Here is an 8,055-nt window from a genome sequence, read left to right as displayed (position 1 = left end):
TCATATGTGTGTCTAAACTATTTCAGAGCTTATATCAATAAGTCCCAAATGTTCAGACTAATTTCCAAATCTCACAATTCGAACTATGAAGAGGGATGTCGTAATCATAATCGAATTTAAGAATGCAATTTACACAATCGCTATCTCCTTAAAATCTTCCTAGTGAAAGCGTTTCCTCACAATCATTTTCATGAATTGGAGAGAAACCTTGTCACTTTGATTTTATGGTGTATGTGTTCATATCCATGTGAATTTGTCATAACCATAATCATAAGACAAGGTTGCGACAAATCTAAACTCATATGGACTGAACTTGTTCAATCTTAATTTCTTGCCACCTGGCAGTACAAGAGCCTACCATGTCTTCCAAGTAGTCAAGCAGCTCACCCATACAGATCAATGAACTTTCATCAACCAAGGTGCTTTGCCTTATGCAATCAATTGAGAACTCTTAGGACTCACATGCATAGTTAAGTTAATTGGAATGGCACAGAAACAAGAATATGTCAACACGATAGGTTATAAACCTCAAGTCGTGTGCTAGTGATAGACAATAAGTTTATTCTTGATTAGTTCTTGAAACTTTTCAAGATCATTTAGACTCTCACTGACCTCTTGACATATAAGATTCTCTTTCAAGAAACATTCCTCGACAAACAAATATCCAAGAGTTAGTGTGGATTCTTATCAAGGAAAAATACTTCATACAATTGGTCTTAGTTGCTCTTTGTCTTAAAGACATCACAACTACCAATTCTAAATGTGTTATAAACCTCTTTAAGATTATGTCACTCAAGTCACAATCTTGGAGTATGACTCTAAGACTTGATCTTGGAACGAAATATGATTCACCTTTTGATTTAACCATTTCAACAATTCACGATTCCTCTTCTTAGCCATACTAATGCACTAAGGTGTCCTCAGAAGATCAATTGTGATATGGTTTCATAATCATTAAGACGATCACAAAACATGATACTTAAGTACTCTCCCATCTTTTCAGATTGGAGAAACTTTTATCTTTCCGCCTAATTGATTCTTCCTATTCGTTCTTCTATTCATTGAAACATTTTCAACGATTCAGAATTACACTTAATCTCGTAAGCATAACCATATTTACTAAACTTTTAGCAAATCATGACGAATATTCTTATCGTTCTTTGTGGTGGACTTGACCAGTGCACAACAATGCGTACTAGATCCTTTAGTCCTTCACTTGACTCACATACTTATGTGACCAAGGAATTAGTCTTAATTTCCCAAATACAAAGGTTCTCATTCATCATACAATACCAGTTGCAAGATTCCAAGTTTCTATCCAATTGAAACTTAGGTGATGAGAATCTTCCTCTATTTGGTAAATTTTTGACACTACCACAAATAACATAACTAAGAATCACATCCATTTTTCCAATATTGCTAATAACAGAAACATACAAACATCAATTTTCACAAATGCCATTGCAAGGAAATATAAAATAAGAAAAAAATAAAAACTTATTTTATTTATAAAAAATGCGGAAAAACTTGTCCTTACAACGCAATTATAAATGAAAACTATGTTTCTAAATATTCCTAAGCAATCTATCATAACTCCTAAGCAGCAGCTCAAAAATCCGATCATCGAACCATGCGATTGAAATCCATTTCTTCGCGATCAGACTCAGCTCACTCTTCCTTTTAAGCTTCCTTTCTTTTCTTCGATCCTACAAAACATCAAAATGCAATCTTATCACATCATATATTAAGAATCTACAAATAGAAACTTAACAGAGTTAGATGGTGGACTTTTACCTGAAGTAAAATCATACAATTTGATTTTACCATCTCTTAGATCTCTTAGGTAGTCAGGTCAGCTTCGCAACCAATGCCCCTTCTCTTGGCAATAGAAACAAACGGACTCTTTCGAAATAGCACACGGGACAATCTCAGACTTAGCGTTTCTCTTTACCAGGTGGTCAAACGGTTTGACTTTGGCCGATCCCTTTCCATTGGGAAGAGAAGACTTTTTTGGACTTCAAATGTTGCCATTGTCAATGTCCATGGAAGTTTGGGAGATTGATCTATCAGACGAATTTGCTTGACCAGTGCGCCAAATCATTGCTGATTCAGCAGCAATTAGCAAATAGGTAAGATTGATACGGGTCACGTCGTGATCTTTCATATAGTAATCATTAATGAACTCACTATATGACTTAGGAAGTGATTGAAGAACCAAGTCAACAACCATCTTCCTGGAGATAACGACACCCAACATCCCTAGCTTGTCAATATGCAACTTCATCTCCAAGACATGAGCGCATACAACCTTTCCATCTTCGTGTTTGCTTGCCAATAGGGCTTGAGTGACCTTGAAATTTTCAAGTCTTCGAACACGTGGGTTAGGAATAATTATTGGAGGAGGTGGAGGAAGTGAAGAATGATTTCCATTTCCATGATCCAATCGTGGAACATCATCTTCATGTGGAAATCTTTTTCCAAAGGATTCAGGAAGATCATAGTTAGAATTTGACATCTACAAAAGGGAGAAATTCAAGTTAGTTGATTTAAGTCCTTAATATAACACCCAAATGAAATATTAAGGCTAGGACCTAACACAATATTCTATAATTCGGAAGAAGGATGCCGTAATCCAATTGCATAATATATGAAGGTAGGTAAATGACGATTTACCAATTTCCACCATGAAAAACGAAAATGAACATTAGGTTTTAAATGAATTGAAATTCCTAGATCTTTTGAGATTCATTGAACTTTTCAATGACATGTTTAATCTCGATTATGCCCTTCAAGTTTGCGATTGGGATGCCGAGGATCACAAACAAGGTGTGAATAACCATGCAAATTAGCTTGGGACTCTCGAAGATGTTTATCACCTAATCAATGTGTCGGTTAACCACACACGCTCCATTGATCCATGATAATCTACGAGCTACCATTTCCATCCTTCATTGGTCCCATATTAGTGTGCCGGTTAACCACACATGATCCACTAACGACCAACAAGGTGCAATGTGCAATTTCATGGATTAGCACCAAATTCACATTTTTCCTAAAGTAATTAAGATTTGAGACTTTAAAAAAGCGTTTAGTTACTTCGTATTTCATTATACTTATAATGGAAGGTTGTGTCCTATCCTACCCGTTCGGCTAACGACCCTCCACTAGTCAAGGGTGTGGTGGGTAAGAGTGGATACCCACTGGCGGTCATTTTACAGGCCGCTTCCTTAAGCACCCCTTATAGACCAACTTCGTGAATGAGGCCTACTAACGGTAAGACTGACTTTTTACTCATACATATATAATATATTAGACCTTTAAATTTATATAGTATAAGGATGTATTTTATACATTTAAAATTCTAAGTGGTTTAATGTATTAATAAATTAGACTTTTAATTTTTCTTTTTTAATTAAACACTTAATTAATTTAATAAAATCCATAAGGGTGTAATTTGAAATTTTCAAAACACTAGTGTTTTAGAATTTAATATTTCAAAATTAATACATTTTAATTAAATTTTAAATTCCAAAACTTGAGGACAAATTTTGAAACCTTTCAAAATATTAGGGTTTAACTATTTAAATTTCAAAAACTAAAACTTTTAATTCCAAATTTAAACTATAAAACCTGAAGGGTGTAATTTAATTTTTTTTCAAAATTACTAGGTTAAATATTTCAATCATAATAATCTTATACTATCCATATTTAACCAAATCCACTAATTTTGATAAGGATATCTCATACCAATCATAAAAATCGATTTTAGGCAAGAAAAACGAGTTTTGGTAATTATCCTAATCAAAAACTGGTCAAAAAATAGAAAATCCCGGCAACAAAACCCTGGACTCGTCGAGTCCACTATGGAACTCGTCGAGTTCATGCAACTCGTCGAGTCCATACATGGACTCGTCGAGTCAGCCTGTCAGACAGCAAAATTTTCGATTTCTTGATCTTTTGGCAGTTCACTTTTGCATCTATTCAATTGAAAAACAACCTAGGCTCTAATACCACTGTTGGGTTTTGAGCATAACATCATTCCTATGGTGTACATGCAACCCTAATTGCTTTGGATCTAGGTTTTTCTCTATTGAACACACAACTATGAATACCAAAGCAATAACCCTATGACTAGCATACATATATCGAACATAACATATGGTTAAGGTTAGAATCTTTACCTCTCTTGTTATGTAGTAATAACAAGTTTAATCCTTCTTGATCTTGACTTCTGAAAGCCTAGTGCCCCAAGTGTTGCACCTCTAATGGAGTCACAAACACTCTTGCAAAGGAAGACTTGGGAGAGATGATAAAATCGGCCCTCAAGGGTTTCTTAAAGCATAGATCCGATTTTCACAAGGTAGGGGGTCTATTTATACTTGTGGCTACTAGGGTTTTAGGTGGAAACCCTAATATGACTGCTTAAGCCTTAAGCAGCCCATGGAACCCTTCTAGAAGGCCCCTTGGACGAAATCTTTATGGGCTTCCCATAGATTTCGTCCATCCCTTCTATTAGGAGTCCACAACCCAATCTTGCAACTAACAATTAATTGCAATATCAGTCCCCTTTATTTAATTAGTCTCTTTTGATCACCAAATTAATTTCTGATTAATACTAATTAAATAATATGATTTCCAAATAATATATTAATCTTGTAATATATTAATAAAACCATTTTGAGTATGAATTTATTGTTCAAATAATAAATTCTACTCTCTCTCCTCTTGTCATCCTATCAAGTTGCATGAGTGAAGTAAACCCAAAAGGACCATGCTCATAATCAAATCAAGTACATACCAAAAATAGTTATGGGCTTACACACCTAATCCAACAGGTCAATGAGTCATGGGGAGTACCGAAGTGGTACTCAAGACTACCGAGTTGATTCAGCAGGTTCAAAGTAGACTTTAGACAATACAGAGTAGGCAAAAGAGTTATGCCGACAAGCGTTGATCAGACCTAGAGTCCAGGTTGGGGATATGGTTCTCCTGAAGGTGTCACCTTGGAAAGGTGTCATCCGATTCAGTAAGAGGGGAAAGTTGGGCCCCAGGTACATCAGTCCTTTCAGGGTTTTAGCCCGGGTGGGCTGGGTTGCTTATCGCTTGGATCTTCCCGTGGAGCTTAGTCAGGTCCATAGCACGTTTCACATCTCTCAGGTGCAGAAATGTTTGGTTGATGATTCCACAGTGGTTCCACTGGAGGATATTCAGGTGGATGATCGCCTGAATTATGTTGAGAGATCGGTGACGATTCTTGATAGGAGGACAAAAATCTTAAGGAACAAGGTTGTTGAGTTGGTGAAAGTATAGTAGCAACACTGCAAGGGCTTAAAATGGACATGGGAGTCGGAGGATAAGATGAAGGAACATTACCCAGAGTTATTTACGGCAGCGGACTACGAGGACGAAGTCTAATTCAAGTGGGGGAGAATTGTAACATGCGAGATTAAGTGGTATGTTCCTTCTTAACCCTTATTGTGAATTCTTTTTATTTTAGTCCCTAGCCGAGTACGCTGGACGTACTAGCTCGTTAGATGGTTGTGGAGGCACCCACGTACGTTGGGCGTACGTGGGAGTACGCGGGGCGTACGATAAACAGGAGAAAACCCTAATTATTAGGATTTGTGCCCTATTTAAACAACTTATGTTGCCTTGATGGTATCTTTTGGTCAGCCTCCACTTCCTAAACCCTAAGTGTAACACCCAGAATCTTGAGAAATAATAGTTGGGAATAAATCCCTTTTTAGGGTTGGACACATCGTCTTGGAGCGAGTTATATCATAAATTCTGGACCGTGACCCGAATATCTAGCTTCGTTTTTTACGGTAGAAAGTTTTATACTCTTTTTGGATATGGGTAAGGTAGGTTATGCGATAAAAGAGTTCGGGTTGTACTTTAGAGCCCAAGGGTATCGGTACACGTGTTGGTTCGGACATTTCATGAATTTTAGATTTAAGTTCGGTTGGTTTTCAGGCTAAATAAAGTTGATACAAGTGTAGGGCTTCTCGTTACCTTTCCGTGGATATAAATAACGTTGAAAACGGATAAATGATGCAAAAGTTATGGCCATTTAAAGTTAGAAGGGTTTTGGGACAAACCGGGTACGCATGGCGTACCAGGTGGGAACCTATGGCGTTCAAAAGGAAAATGGATGCGGGCCAACTTGGGAATGTCATTCGCGGGGATATTTCAAAAACTCTTTTTTAGGGTTTGGCCCCTTTATAAGCATATGGACCCAAACCTCTTCCACTCTTCAACCTCCATCCTCTCTAACCCTAAGCACGAAATCATAGCCCCCATTTAAGTGATTCTTGAACTTCAAAGTGATTTATGTGTGTTTTGGTGCTTGAGGAGCAAGAAGGAATTCGGCAGCTTTTATCCGAGATATTCGGCAGCTTGAGGTGAGTTTCCTCACTGTGTTTGGTGGGTCAAAGGCACCAATGACGGCCCACGGTTTATTATGAGTAGGATGCTAGTTGTCTGCGTGACTCTGCATGTATGATATCTGATATGTATATCGGGCGGGGCCCGATGCTAGGCGAGGCCTAATGACTATCTTGTACGCTATTTATCATTGTGATTCTTGCATGTGTTTATGTGTTTGTATGTATACTGGGCAGGTCCTATTATTTACTAACATATCTGTTCCAAGTGGGGCTCGATGCCGGCCGAGGCCCATTATGTGTTTGATATGTATGATATATGATATTTTGGGGAGCTCAGTAAGTTTCGTGCTTACGGTTTCTAGTTTATGTTTCAGGTACTTCAGGATCGAAAGGGACGAGCTCGGGGTGATCACATCGCACACACCATGATTGTTCCGCATTTTATTTGACTCTAATGTATTGGGATGTTTTGATTACATTTTGATTCTATTATGGATCCATGACCATATGTTTGAAAGAGGGTTTTATTAATCTAAAAATAAAATTTTTGGTCTTAAATTTTGGGATGTTAAACAATGGCTAAGGACTAATCTCGACATTTTCTTTCTGTAAAATTCTTCAAACTCCTCTTGTCATAAGGTAGTTACCCCACACTTATTTAAAAATATGGTCTTCAATTGTAATCTTAAAAAATCTCACGGTTTGTTCATCAATCAAGTTCCTTCACTTTCTTACTACACTACAAAATATGAGATCAAAAGACTAGAGAAGCACATCATCATTCGGTTAAACTAAATTAAAACTAAAAATGAAAACAAAAACTAAAAAAAATACAAACTCTTAAAACATCAAGTTGCCTCCTGATATGCGCTTCTTTTTGAGGAATCGTGAGACGGAATCCTTCCCACTCTACGTTGCGTCAGGTGGAAGTGTAACCTCCCCGTTCTCCATCATCTTGAACTATGCTCATTTGTAGGCAACCCGTTTGTTGAATGCCTTTTTCGAGGTTTCTAGCATTTTCAGGTTGACATCTTCATTATGTTTCTGCTTGGGTTCTTTCTTCATTCCCGTGTATTTAGCTTTTGTCTTGTCTCTTTCCGGGTTTTCATTGTCAAAATGAGACTCATCACTCTCTTCTTCTTTGTATTCAACTTTCTCTGTGACTTGTTCTAGAGGTCTTGTAAAAACAAACACCTCGAAAATCATTGGTGTTGACATTGGAGGTTTCGAATAATTCACTTCCTTTTCCAATTGCTCTTTGGGTAAAGGCTCCTCCCATTCCTCCCACTCCTCTTCCTTAATGCCTTCAAATTCATCATGCTCAAGGAACTTTGTATGTTCTTTCCTCACCAGATTGGCATTGGCACGAGATGGATAAGGAAGAAATGGTCGACATGACTCAATAACTAAGAAATCATAATTTTCTTTTATCGCCGACGACGTGGCACAATTGCCTCAACGTCATGCCGATTGGGCAGCTTCACGATACTCTTCTTCTTCTTTCGCTTTTACCTCGAGTTCCTCATTAGAATGTTCTTCTATTAAATCAAGGACCCCCATATGCTCCAATTCCTTATTTCTTTGTATAAACAGTCATGACTTGAGAGATTGGGATTGACTCGACTTTTTTTGAAGGTGTATCCAATAGCTTTTCTTGAACAAGCTTTGT

The sequence above is a fragment of the Lactuca virosa genome, chromosome 5 (assembly GCF_052849685.1).
Source record: "Lactuca virosa cultivar CGN04683 chromosome 5, Lactuca_virosa_CGN04683_v6, whole genome shotgun sequence".
In the NCBI taxonomy this organism is placed as follows: Eukaryota; Viridiplantae; Streptophyta; class Magnoliopsida; order Asterales; family Asteraceae; genus Lactuca; species Lactuca virosa.
This window is presented reverse-complemented; position numbering follows the sequence as displayed.